Raw genomic sequence first — 14341 nt, 5'->3', positions numbered from 1 at the left:
ACTGGCATAGTCGGGTCAAGTCAGGTCAGTTTTATTTTTCGACAGCCCAAAAGCTCAAAGGACTTTACAGACTGTCTACCACTAAGAAAAAACGCCCCCAAAAGCTAAGAGGAAAAAACAATTGAAGAGGAGGAGAAGGCGTCTGACCTGTGGTAACCTTGTTTTGTCTTCAGTTTTGCAGCAGTGGCATGAAGTACGTGCACACACACACATACACACACACCATTTTTCATATCTGCTTTAATTAAACTACTGTAAACGATAAGATTTATTTATTATTTATTTTTTATTAGTATAATTTAATTAATAATTATTATTCCTTGATTCGGAAGAGGAACTATATTTTACGGTACACCTTGCCTATAATATAAGTGAGTGTTTGTATTGGTGGAGTATCACGTTGTTGGTCAGTGTTCAGTTGTCCTACTGTTGAGACGGACATTAAAGTATTCACGTTGCACAGAAGAAGCTGTGGCCATGATTGATTGACAGCGATACACTACCATTGCTGTTTGTTACGTCCCAGTTTGTTAAGATTTTTTAAAATATAACTTACAGACTTTATTCTGTCATGACTTAAAGTAAAAAAATCAAAACAAATAAGCCAGTTTGGACTAAATACTGTATTTGCACAAAAAGAGCAAAACTTAAAAACTACAATACAAATCTCTCAAATGAAATGTCAAAAAACACGACATGAATTTCTCAAACACCCCGCACATTTAAACATCGTAATTAATCTGTCCTTTAGTTGGCTTAAAACCTTTAAGACAGAAACGACCAGCTGTACTTCTCGAAGTTGGTTTGAGCTAAAGTTCCACCTCTGACCCGGTAGATGGAGCGTCGTAGTTCAGGATAAGGTGGTGGCACCTTGGGTGGAAAGTCATTTTTCAAGGCTACATCGATCTGGATATGACAGAAAATAGATACTGTGTACAGAACAGAGAAACGCAATGTGAAAAATCAGGATGACATGTTACAGGTAAAGAATATGGATCTAAATAAGTAAGACCTGACCTCTCTCCACCACGTAGAGGCCACAAACACATGAGGCAGAACTCAGGACTAGTGAAAGAGACAATATTATTCTTACTCTGTTCAACAGTCAGGCCACATAAAAAGTCAATACGTAAGGGGAAAAGAAGAGACTTCACTCTGGAGGTAAGAGCAGGACACACTTCACCCGGCAAACAAGTTTATTTAAAAAACAGCAAATCAGAACTTAATGTGTTCTTTCCATTTGCTTTTATTTTGGTGTTGAAAGAAGTGATTGTTCTCTTCCTTATTTCTCTTTCTATTTTCTAAAAACCTGGTTTTGTTTGTGTTGCATTTCATCTACAAGCTACATTGTCGATTGATTTTCTTTTGATCAGCTGTCCATCAAGTCTGGGACTTTGCGGCAGTACAAATGTCCATTTGCACAATCCTATTCTTGACAAATACATGTAGTACGTCAACCATTAAAAAAAAAAAAGTATGATCCTGATGAAGAAGGTGCAAGAATGGAAGAAGAGGCTGTTTCAAAACAGTTTGCTTGACATGCAAATAACATTTGTGCCAATGAAACTTGTTTGTTTCCCTCAGTTCTGATATTATTTCGCGTGCACAATCATCATAATATGTGTCTCTGTCCCATTTATACCCGGCACGTCTTGTTTATTGTCCATCTGTGCTACACATCAGGAACAGCATACTGATACAGGAATGTGAAATCAAGTCACAAGAGGCAAAACAAAAGTTATACAGGTGATGTGACTCAGAAACTGCTGGAACACGGCCTGACACCATTTTCAAACAATACTGGACAACATATGCACAGTTGGCCTCATGAACCATCTAGAATGGTGCCCAGAGAGAGGACACATGAAGAGGACATCTGATGGACAGGGGAGAGATGATTGAATCAGAACACAAACAGGGATTTTATGGAGAATCCTGCTGCCTCTGCTTCGTTACTAAGAACCAAACTGTGAATTCACCGGTAAAAACTACGTAGCTACTTGTTAGTTTGGGGGTTGTACTACGAAAAGAATATCTAATGTGTGAGTAATGAGTAATTAATGAGTCGTGACTATTTTTGTGGCACCTGGAGAAGGACTTGTGAAGAAAGTGGACAGTATGTTACTTCTTAAATATTTATTATCTGAATGATAATTGCTGATAGCCTATCGCATATCTCAGTCTGCTCTCTAGTAACTCACCATTGTGCACTGTGTAGTATTTGATTCAGAGTTATCAGGTTGTAAATGATTAACTTCTCATTTCAGAAGAAGTTCACGGTTGTATTTTACCACTAGCTCCAAGTTCTTAGCCTTATTTTGACTTGTAATCACGATGCAAAGAGACAGGCGATGATGATTTATTTAAATATTAACAACTTGCAGCATCGTAAAAGTTGAACCAAACTAGATGCTCCACACTTACACGGTCAAAAACTTGTATACATGGATAACTCCACTGACTTCTTATTGCGTATATCTCCTTGCTTATTCACACCTCTTTCTGTGGCCATGCACATACAAAAATTGCCTCATGGCATTAAAAAACCTGCAACAAACTGCGTTACAATGACTCAAAACTTCCTTTACTGTACACTGACTTTGCATAAATACCATCAGAGCATAAATAACATGTCATAGTAACTTTTTCTACCAAATACAGGTATGCAACCTGTTCTAAAATAATGCTGCGGTATAATTAATGTTTAATTTGTGCACTGACATGGTTAGTTGACCTGAAGACCACTCGCTGTCTTTCACACTTCATAAGCAGCAGGGTACAGTAGGTAATGATAAGATGTCAGCCTTGTCTAAGTAGCGCACATATACTGTCTGGCACCTGTCTAGTGATAGTTTCCATATGGCGTTAGATGAGTTAAATAAACCTGGATGTAATATTGCTTTAAGTTCTTGGTATAACTGTGTTGTCGCCATACCAAGACCCTCTCTAGTGTTATATATGTGTTTTAATATTCAAGGGAGGACAACCTGAGCTGAACAAGTTCGTCCTTCGATTCCTCACAGTGAAGATCGACCTGAAGCACACGTTTTGTTATTTAATAATGTTCTTAGTGTGCTTTCCTTTGACAAGTGAGAATGTGTCAAATAGGTCCATTAGTCAGGTAATCACGCCACGTGTCCATACTGACAATGAGATGATATACAGCCTGACTGCACTGTACAGTAAGTAAGAGACACTATATATCGATAATACAAGGCAAGGCAAGGCAAGGCAAGGCAAGTTTATTTACACAATTCGTACACAAGGCAATTCATAGTGCTTTACAGAGGCAAGAAAAGACATTTGACATTAAGACAAGCAATAGCAATAGAAAAAAAAAATGTAAAAAGAGAAGAAAATTTAATTAAAAACATCAGAATGTCATTTAAAATCATTAAAATAGCAAATTTGAAAATAATTTAAAACAATAAACGAATCACTGGATTATGATTAAAAATTCTTTAAAAGGCTTTAGGATTCTCCAAAGTTACACACTTTTTAGCAGTGATGGAAAGTTACTAAGTACATCTACTCAAGTAAACTCAAAAGGTACTTGTACATTACATGAGTATTTATTTTTTCTGCTATTTTAACAATACAAAACAACTATGCAAGTACCCAATACTGCTTTACACCCACCCAATGTCTACATCCACCCACATTCATCCACACAGGCTTATCCATGCTTAGATGCACACAAATACACTCCAGTGCAGTCGTGTAAATCAGAGCATATACAGAGCTTTCATTACTTTAATTACTTTGCAGGTTAATATTAATATTGGCACATTTTGTCATGTAATTTAAACATATTGGCTTCAGCTGAATTTAAAAAAAACGTGATTTTTACACAACAGATAGAGAAAAAAACATCTGAGGAGCTGGCACTGCAAACTGAACCATCAGCATAACAAGTTAGACCCAGAGACTTCTGGAACAGAACAAGCTCAAACTAAAAAAGTTTTATACGGTGCATGTTGGCTGCATCTTGATGATTTATTCACTGCTGCCTGTAGATGCTCGGCGTATCGAGGGGTGCCTTAAGGAGCAAGCAGCAAGAGTTGCTCATTTACATTTACTACAGTACATTTTTAATATTGTTTTGCCATTGAACAAAACAATGAGGCGTCAAAATGATGTCATAAGAAACATAAAGAGGGAATGTTCTTCTGAAAAGACCTCTGAAAACTCATGCGATAATTATATTGATTCAATTCCATACGCAAACTCGACTGTTTGTTCTTTTCTGCTGCTTTTTAATCGCTACACTGCCTGTCACAATCGTTTACCACAAATTATGAGGGAGAGAGTTTGTCATGTTGACATGTTGACCCGACCATTGAACATTTTCTATGAATGCACTCCACTTTTCTTTTTTTTCTCCTGCAGTCAATACCATAACAACCGTGAAGTGTAATTATCTTGTACGTCCTTTTTTTCCTTAACACAGCCTCTAATGACAGATTATTGTAATTATTGCCCGAGCAACACACTTTATAAAACCACATAATGTTTCTCCACTCACTGATTGCTCTGAAGTTAATACTCTACATGTCGGAGTGACTTCAATGTAAAGCGTACACAGGACTATAACACGTTATTGCAGACCCACTGGCTCAGCCGAGGCACACAGAACGCTGCCTGTCGATCATAGAAGTATGAAGCTGTTTTTTCCCATGAAACTGTTCAGATGCAAACATTTAATTAATAAACATTAATACATGAATAAAGTTACTTTTATGTACATGGAAACCTGCTCACTTTATCCCATATCAGTTATACAGAAGTAACTCTTACATTCTCAGGCAGCGGATGGAAAAGAAGTGAAGCCAGAAAAATACAGATTTGGTTGAAATGCAACATTTTGCCTTCAGCAATATCTTGGCTGAATACAAAAAACAAAAAAGGTGGTTTGTCGCCCACACTGTGTTTGCTTTATGTAACTGTAACCTCAGTTAGAACCAGACAGGAATGACATTACGTGATCCATTAACCAGCGTGTGGACTGAAAGGAAAAAATCTTATATGTCATCTTGTCAAATGTCAATGTACTTAATGACAAAAATGAACAAAAGAGAAAAATAAGAAGCATTCTTGAAAGAAAAGCAGGACATGTTTGGTTTTCAGGCCAGTGTTTGCCTGAAGCAGACAAGGGGAAAGTAACATGTGTGCCCGTCATCAAGGTGTTATAATAATAATAATTTAAAAAAACGGAGAAAAGATGATGCGGTGACAAATTCATCCATTACACTGTTAACCTTTGAGAAAGGTTGTGGAGCAAACTGTGTATGAGGAGTCCTTGTTGATCATCTTCAAGACTAAGACAGACCATCAGCTGAACCTTCCTGTTATCACGTTGAAGGCTTCCAGTCATGTCATGTGCCAGACAGGAACTGTATAAATGTCTGTTACCTTCTGTCTCTCCTTTTCAGACTCTGAAGCACTTTGTGTGTGCGAGGACCTTCTTCTCTGCGCGGCATTGTGATTTATCTTTTAGTGGTTGGTTTTCATGGTTCATATCGAGCTCCTGAGACCTCATTTCATTCTTCTCTGTTTGTTTTCCTCCGCAGATGGACGTGTTGAGTGGAAACCAAGCTGCACTTCCTCTACCGAGTGACAGAAGATCTCCAGCTGTCTGCTATCTGGTTTCTTTTATAAGCTTTGGCACAAGTCTTCAGACAGGCAGTAAGAGCATAATTAAATCCTAAAATGAAAGTTTTTAAAATGAAAACACAAGATTAAATCCTATTACTGTCAAACTGATTGACTGGTTATTAAACTTTTCTGATTCTGCTGAATATTTATTAATTTATGAAGTAGTAATGTAATGTACTGTGAGTAAGATACAGTGATTTCTCTCAGTAATGTTTATATAGCAGGCAAAAACTGTACAAATCAAAACTCTGACCTTCTATAATATTCTGAAACATTGTCAGCAAGCTGTTGTCTTTGCAATAAAACATAAAAACAAACATTTCTAGTCTTTTCCGGTCCCTCCCCAAGCCGCTCCTCCATTCTCCTCACTGCTCTGCCTCTATTAAGGACACAATGCGTCACAATTGATCTGAAGCATCGCACTGAACGCTGAGTGCATGTGGTCATCTCCGCAGCCCAGCAGGAGTACTCTCAGAGACATTAAGGTTGAAACGAATTGAAGTGACGCACGGTAAAAAGGCTGTCTTTGTTCAAATCAGTTCTGTTTCAGAGTAGGATTTCTGGCAGAACTTCACCCAAGCTGCATAGAGGAGGGAAAGGTTTGAAGAGCTCCAAGGTTCAGCACAACTTATAGTATGAAGTTTAAAAGCAGTAAAACCTTTGATCCTGATCATCCAGCACAATAACAACCTGATCAATCTGAAGAACGTCGCTCTGACGTTGTTCTGTATGCAAGTGTTGATGCACAATGTAATGACTGATGGAAAAATGACACCATCCACGTTTAGATTGGTTCCATATATACACCTCGCCTTCACTAAGCAGTTCAGTCTGCCACCGGGCACAATATTTCCTGAGGAAATGAAGGCTTCATTTAAAAGACCTGTAGATTTAATGAATGAGCCAATTCATGCTTCCTTCCTGCAACGATAATGTGACTCATACTATGTTTTTACTATGTAGTGCACGACAGGAGTGTTGCTGGGCTATGTAATGCAACTTAAAATAAAGAGTTCCTTAAATGTTGGTTTCAAATCTTCATTCGAATCAGCTGATCTGCTTCTCCAGGACCGTGGTTGGTTGTGGTTTAATCATATTTGACTAGTAGTGACCAAACAACCCACCATCTCCGCTCAGATTCTGATTTAAATGTCGCTGAATCCTGATTCCTGCATGTAAATACATGAACTGCACACTTTCTGACGTCAAAAACCTCCAGTCTTATGATATAATATCAGCGTCTTCATGTACGTAGGAATCAGATCAGATCAGAAATACTTTATTAATCCCAGCAGGGAAATTGTGTTTGTTACAGCAGCTCCCAAACGGTAAGTTAGATAGTAAGTAATAGCAAGAAAAAACAAAAACATTTAACCTAACCTAACCTAACAAAACATCCCAAGAAAATACTAACCCTAACCCACTATACACCTATAAGATATACAATTTAACACTATATACGCAGGGTATAAATAACAGTTAAATAAAACCAGTAGCAGTAAGATAAAATCCAAGTAACAGCGAACTATACGATATATATATATATAATATATAATATATATATATATAATATATATATAGAATATATATATAATATATATTATATATATGACTATACAGAGAATAGACACTGATTGTATAAAGTGCAGTATGCATGCATGCATGGAAACTGTCTTACATAGCAGTCAGAGCTGCTGCCTGGTAAAAGTTACACACAGTTCCTGTGCGAGTGAAGTTCTGTCTGTTTTATTTGACCTATTATCATCATTAGTCAATCATGGTCAATAATAAGTGTAAAAAATTATGAAAAATAGCCTGGCAAAGATCCTAAATAACATCTTCAAACAAAAAGATATTCAGTTTGCAATGATATAAAACACAGAAAAGCAGAAAAAACTTAACAGGTAAGTAGCTGGGATAATTCAACTGTTGGCTTTTTGGTAGAAAACATAACTTACACAATTATTTAGCACTACACAATAGTTGTAGTTATAATTCTATCACTTAATGTTTTATTGATTCATTGTTCAGCTCTAGTGGACATATGTTGCCCAGTAATATCAAATTAAAACTGAATCTGAAGTCCTGTTAATCCAAGTTTTTAACACTTACAGTAAACACTCACACAGACTCAAATTACAGGATAAAACAGGGCAGATGCGGACATTTGACAGTCATTATTCTGCACAGAACTAAGCTTAAAGCTAAAGGAGTTATCGATATTAATCTTCACTGCACACTACAGGATGACACTGAAATGCAAAACCAGATCGATCAGAGAGAGCTGATTATGTAGAGTCTAAATGTTGCAAGGGCAGAAACCACCCTTCTCAATGCTGAAAAAAAAAAAAAACAAGTTGCTGCCTAGTAATTAGCCAATGTAAACTTGCCCCATCACCACTTTTGAGAAACCCCTTCGAAAGTTGCACAAGAGGCTCTGCAGCCTTAGTCACAGGAGCACTTATGTATGAGTTTATATTATGTATGAGTGATATTTCATCCATCACTGTGAGAATACATTTTCAAGGCCTGTAAACACAATTCCCTTTATGCCACAAAACACATTATCACAGTGAAACTTCTCTTTGTGTCTTTTTTTAATCATCTCACAAAAAGATCGAGAATGTTTTCTGCCAAAAGAATGAAGAAAGGTGGCGTTCCTTTGTCAAACCATCACGCCACAGTCATTGTTATCACATGAAGAAAGCACAAGGTTAAAAAGAGCTGACAAACTCAACTTCTTTCAGTGGGTGGGGAAAAAGAAACATGACCTTCGTAACTAGATCATTTAATAATAGAACATTGAGGAACAGAGTAAAATTTTAACTTAAGAAAATCAAGTATCACTGGATAGAGAGTGAAAAGAGTTGCTCAGTGAAGCTCATGACATTCTGTGATTTCCTAAAAGAGCAGTTCTTTTTCTTCTCTCTTCACGCCTTCGGTGAAAAGAATAACCTTTAAAGGATGAATTTAAACCAGCAAATTAGAATATTCATATAATGGTTTTACACTTTTTTATACGTTTCAGTCGTCCAACCATTTAAAGCACTTCAGCAAACTTTGTGGCACAGCCACTGATAGCAGAGTGCCAAACAACTAATGCTTATTGTCACAATTTGGAAATCATTATCTTGTCCACCAAATTAAATGCCAAAAACAGTCGCCAACAGTTGTGTTTGGCTGGACGCCCCCATTGGATTGGCCGGGATGACCAAGAGTGAGTGAGGGATCATGGAGGCTGGTGAAGTGGCTCGTTGTGATTTCTGGAATAAGAGGAAGTGTACAGCAACGAGACAAGTACTCTGCAAGGGAAATGCCATGAGGTTAAAGAAATGAGTTAAATAGGATGCTTGGTATTTGGTACCAATTATCATCATTACAAAAGATATAAAGATTATTTGTGGCATTTCCATAATGGCCAAATGTATCCAGGTCAGTACCTGCACGATGAAATGAAGCCTGACCACGCCGAGAGCGAATTGTGCTTTTGCCACCGTCCCCTCCTTTCAATATGCAACTTTTGCAAAGGGATGTTCTGTAAATGGCATTGTGTTGGCGGAATGACTCACAAGCTTTAGACAACTATTTGGCATTTCCCACCACATTTCCAGTTCCCACAGCGACACGACGGTGTAATAACGTAAAGCAGATTGTTAGAGCAGTTCAATAAAGGTCTTGGTTCTTGTGGACGTGGGTAACATCTAAGTGTTGCAGGCAGGTGATATTCAGGTGGAGTGCACAGGTAAGAAAAGGAAAGTAGAGGTAATGCAACCCCCTCTTCAAGAAATGAAAGCTATTTCTCCACCAGCTACTACTCTTTTTAGGTCACTCCTGAGTTTTGTTACTTAAAAGTTTGTTAAATGTTTAATGGAAAACAACTCCTATACAAAGAAAAAAAAAAGGCAGCTTCAGTCTCAAAACTAATAAAGTCCAACAGCAAACCTTTTACAAATCATAGCAACACTAAGAACTTTCTATTAGACATCATTAGTTACCAATTATTTACATACTGAACCATTTTAATACAGAATTGCGATGTATAATTATAGATTAAGCTTCCTAGCAGCATATAAAACTGGTGAATTTACCTCGCCTCTTTACAAGCTGCAACATTAGTGATGCTTTGTCATAATTAATGCTTTTAGTCAATCAAGACGTTTCCCAGCACTCGAATTTTTCTTTTATCCATCAGATCACAGATGTAAACACGTACCTTTGATATAAACCATGGTTATATTCAGATTTCGCATTCTGATGTATGCTATTTACTATTTTTGTTTACTGTGTTAACATATTAACATTTGCTACTTAGCCAGTTAGTTACCTGAGCTGAATGTCATCTGTTTTGGGTTAGGGTTTGTTTAACATAACATTGGTCCAAGGGAAATTTTAGCCTGACCTGCAGGGAAACGAATGAATTTCCAAATCAGTGGGTTGACCAGAATGATTACAATTGAAGACCATGAAAGTGGCAATCCAGTCAAAAGTTCGATCTACAACAAAGTGATGGACTATTATCTTCCCTTTAGAGCCAAACTGCCAGCGTGGCCACCAATCTTCCCAAAATGCCCACCACACACTGGAAACTTTGCCACCGCTGTCCTGTGTGCTTTTAAGAAGGCTGCAGCAATTTCCATTTCTCATCAATCTACCTCCACAGCGATTTCTTCTCTTTGGACAGTCCAAGAGAACTGAGACCTAATGTTCTTGTGCCTCGATATGCTAGAAAGAGTTCGCTATATATCGTTGACGCTGTTCACATGATGAGACTTTGCTATTTGCATCAATTGAGACTAAAATCCTTTCATAATATTAAGCATGTTTGATTTAATCAGAAGGGACAGAACTTTAGGAGCAATTTGCCTGCGAAAATCCTTGATGTAAGTTGTATTCTAATATCTTTGGTATGTGTTTCATGCACTCATAGGTGTATTAGCTGTTGAGTTTCGCTCAAACAAAGTTAATTAAAATTTGCTGTATTGTGTGACTTTATGTCTGTGCTTGTGAGATATGTCTTTAATCCGACCAAACATGCTCCTAGAAGGAGAACTGAATGCATCGTGGAGCAATGCTCCTGGAGAAGATTAGACCAAGACCTCAAGGATGGCTTAACTTTACACGAACAAAATGTCTAAATCACATAACAACTTCCGGCTTGTCTCCCACTATTTTGAGTGAGCTATTGCAGGAAGAGCACAAGTTTGTTTCTAAGTTAGTCGAGCACTGCACTGAAAGTTTGCTGTCACAAAGTTGTCGCTCCCTTTTGTTTGGCAGGTGACTCAGGTGTTATGACATCTAATTTCACCCATCAATACCACCGGTACATTACAACAACAACAACATAAAGATCTCTCCACATTGTCATGGAGTGTAAGGGACCTTGACGATCATGTGTACCAGCAGCATTCTTACGTGAAGGTTTCACAGTGAAAATGATTTGCTGGATGGGTTTCTGAGTAGAAGACCTTCTTTGCTTACTGTCACCACTGGAAACTAAAGAAGCCCAGCTACATTTTGTTGACCTGGGTGAGTCAATGAATTACCCAATAAGACAAATAGTACATAATACTCAAGCTAATAAAGGAAATATCTAGAAAGCTGTTGCTGTTGCTCAGATTGTCTTCAATGGTTAAACACTGCTGAAGAGAAATAATCACCTCGTCCCAAAGATCAAATCTTCTTTCTTAGAAACTCTCAGCTGTTAATAAACTGGCTCTCCTTTGACTAGAACTAACAAAAAAATAATAATTGAAAGGAACACGCTTGCTCCTTGCGTGGAGGCTGATGCACTCTGCCTGCATTTACGGTTTCTGGGATTATTATTCGACCTGCAGAGAGAGAACGTCATGAACGTCCTCGCACTTTCCTATCGCACAAACTGAACCTAGCTTCAGCCTCAAATCCCCTGAACTTGATGGCGTTTCACCTGAGCTGCTGTTGCATTTTGGAAAGCATGCTGTTTAGGATCTTTGCTCATGTCTTCGGTGGAATGAAAACCCTCCACGTGCATGACCAATTTAGTGATTTTTGTGAAACAATTTGCCACAGCTTTATCCAAAAAACAACGTATCACCTCCAGTGTCTACTTCACATAATTTAATGGGGCTTTTTTTCTGCCAGAGAGGACACCTGGGGCACTGTTAGCAACTCACGTTTTAGATCATTCCTACTGATGATAATTTGCTCTGTCTTCAGCTGAAAAACGACAAGGTTTTTTGTTTGTTCAAATGCTTAAATTGATTTACATGATTTGAACGCTCCAGAATTGTTTTTGGGGGTATTGTTGTTTTTTGTTTTTTTTTGCCTTTATTGACTATAACAGTGTCGGAGACAGGAAACAATTAAGAAGATTATATCATTCATATACTGTGAATCTCTTTGAGATTACAGTTTGAATCTTGTGTCTTTACCAAGGTTAGGTTTAAAGCTCCATTAACAAATGTCAGCCAATGTTCGCTCTCCTTTCAGCAATTTAGCAGAGAAACGTTCCACTATTTGTTCATGTTTAGGCACAGAAGGACTTGATTAGGCTTGGGTAAAGATTGTAGTCTAATGACTACTTTGTTATGGTATGGTTACAATAATACAATATAATTGAAAGTGCATGTTTAAAAAAAACAAGTAGACTGTTGGAAACAGTCTCCTATACAAAGTCAGTGTTTTGTTCATCCACCTCAACGTCTTCTCTTTGTGGACACTCGGATTCCAAAAAAGAAAAAGCCTAATTTGAGTTGCTCTGAGCCGAACCTGTCTAGAAACAAACCTATTTTCTCATATAGGCATGGGGTCCTGGGTAGGGATGGGAATCGAGAACCGGTTCTGTTGAGAACCGGTTCTCGATGTGTTCAATTCCATGGAATCGTTTGGCAGTTTATCTAACGATTCCTATCGATCCAGAAAGCACAAATTACGTCACGTAACTTCTTGAGCTTCGATTCCAGCAAGCACAACTAATTACGCACGTAACTTACGCAAGTTTTGCACATGCAGTGCAATGGTAGTAAACAATGGCACCCACGGTTCAAACGCTACAAAGTTTGGCTGCATTTTACCAAAAAAGATGGCACAGAGTGCGTGCAATCATTGCAAAGTGGAGATAACAGCGTCGGGAGGGAACACGACGAACATGCAGAAACATTTGCGCACACAACATGCAATATTTTAAATGAGGTCGTGTTTCTGACACGATCCGGACTGGAGAGGAATCTCAACCTAGCAGCAGCGGCAGCAGCCAGGCTATGACCACTCTGCGGTTACTACAGAAGGTAACTCTGATAAATAACACACTGCCTACCATGTTAGCGCCATGTGCTTCTTTGTAAAACATGCTATAACAGTTACACATTAAACGAATGCCTTCTGCATTACATTTAGAAGATGACCTTTTTTTTCCCAAATGAGAATGATAAGAGAATCGATAAAGAACGAATCGTTAAGCAGAATCGATAGTGGAATGGAATCGCAAAAATCTTATCAATTCCCATCCCTGGTCCTGGGTTCATAAGATTGCAGAGAGGACAGCCTTTTTACTCAGCAAGCATTGACCTTGTTGGTTGCATGTTGAAAGTATACACTGTATTAAACATGGAAGTGATGGTTGTGACGTCACCACAGATTTCTTAAGAGCTGCTGTGATGCTCTGGTTAGCCCTTCTACAGTTTTTTGGCACTGCAGCATCGGTAAACATTCAAGGTTGCCACTGGGTTTTCTTGAAGCAGCTGTGCCTTATATGCCTCTGAACATTTTGCTGTCAGATCAGGTGTCACCTGTCAGGTGCAGTCAGTTTCTATTTACTTTCTTGTTGTAGAACTTGTGAGGGTATAGCATGAGCCCTTTATGTTTTACGTAGCAAACATGTGTATAAACATAATCAAGCTTTATATAGCTTCAGTTATTCCTGTTATCAGCTTGCAGAGTTATACAGATACATTTTTTATTTCATAGGCGCCTTTCTGTCACCCAAGGACACCTTACAATAAATAAAGGTAGACAGCAAATAACAAAAACAAACAAAAGAAACCAAACTAGTATACCAAATACAAGAAAACAACATTAAAAACAGTTAAAATAGGCAATGCAATGAATCAGTCAGATGGAAAAGGCGATTTTAAACAGGTGGGTTTTGAGCGCGGACTTGAATTGCGAGAGTGAGTTGATGTTCCTTATAACGGAGGGTAAAGAGAGCTGGGTGATGGTGGTGAGACGGGCGGAGGGGACAGTCAGGTGAATGGAGGAGGAAGACTGAGGGAGCGAGGAGGAGCAGCAACGTGGAGAAGATCAGAGATATGGTGGTGCGAGTTATGGATGGCTTTGAATGTAAGCAAAAGGATTTGTAGTTTACAGATGGCAGTGGTATGAGGAGTAAGGGAGGGACGGAGGAGTTATGTTGCGTAGGTGGAAATAGGCGGCCGGGTGAGAGTGGGAGGGAAAATGGAGCAAATTGTCGATGTCAATAGAGAAACTGTCGGTTTTGGATAATGTTGATTTGGCGCCAATGAGTCACTGTTCAGCTAAGTAGATTTGAGGTGAACCAGGATTTATTTCTGTCAAGCAGTCAGTAAGAGAGGAGGGCGGGAGGTTGGAGGTGGGTTTGCTGGCGGGGTAGAGCTGGGTGGAAATTTATGTTATATTTGCGGAAGATATTACCAAGGGGGAGGAGATAAATGATGAAGTTATGAGCTATGAG

Source organism: Larimichthys crocea, chromosome X (assembly GCF_000972845.2).
Source record: "Larimichthys crocea isolate SSNF chromosome X, L_crocea_2.0, whole genome shotgun sequence".
Classification (NCBI taxonomy): Eukaryota; Metazoa; Chordata; class Actinopteri; family Sciaenidae; genus Larimichthys; species Larimichthys crocea.
Note: the sequence above shows the minus strand (reverse complement) of the source record.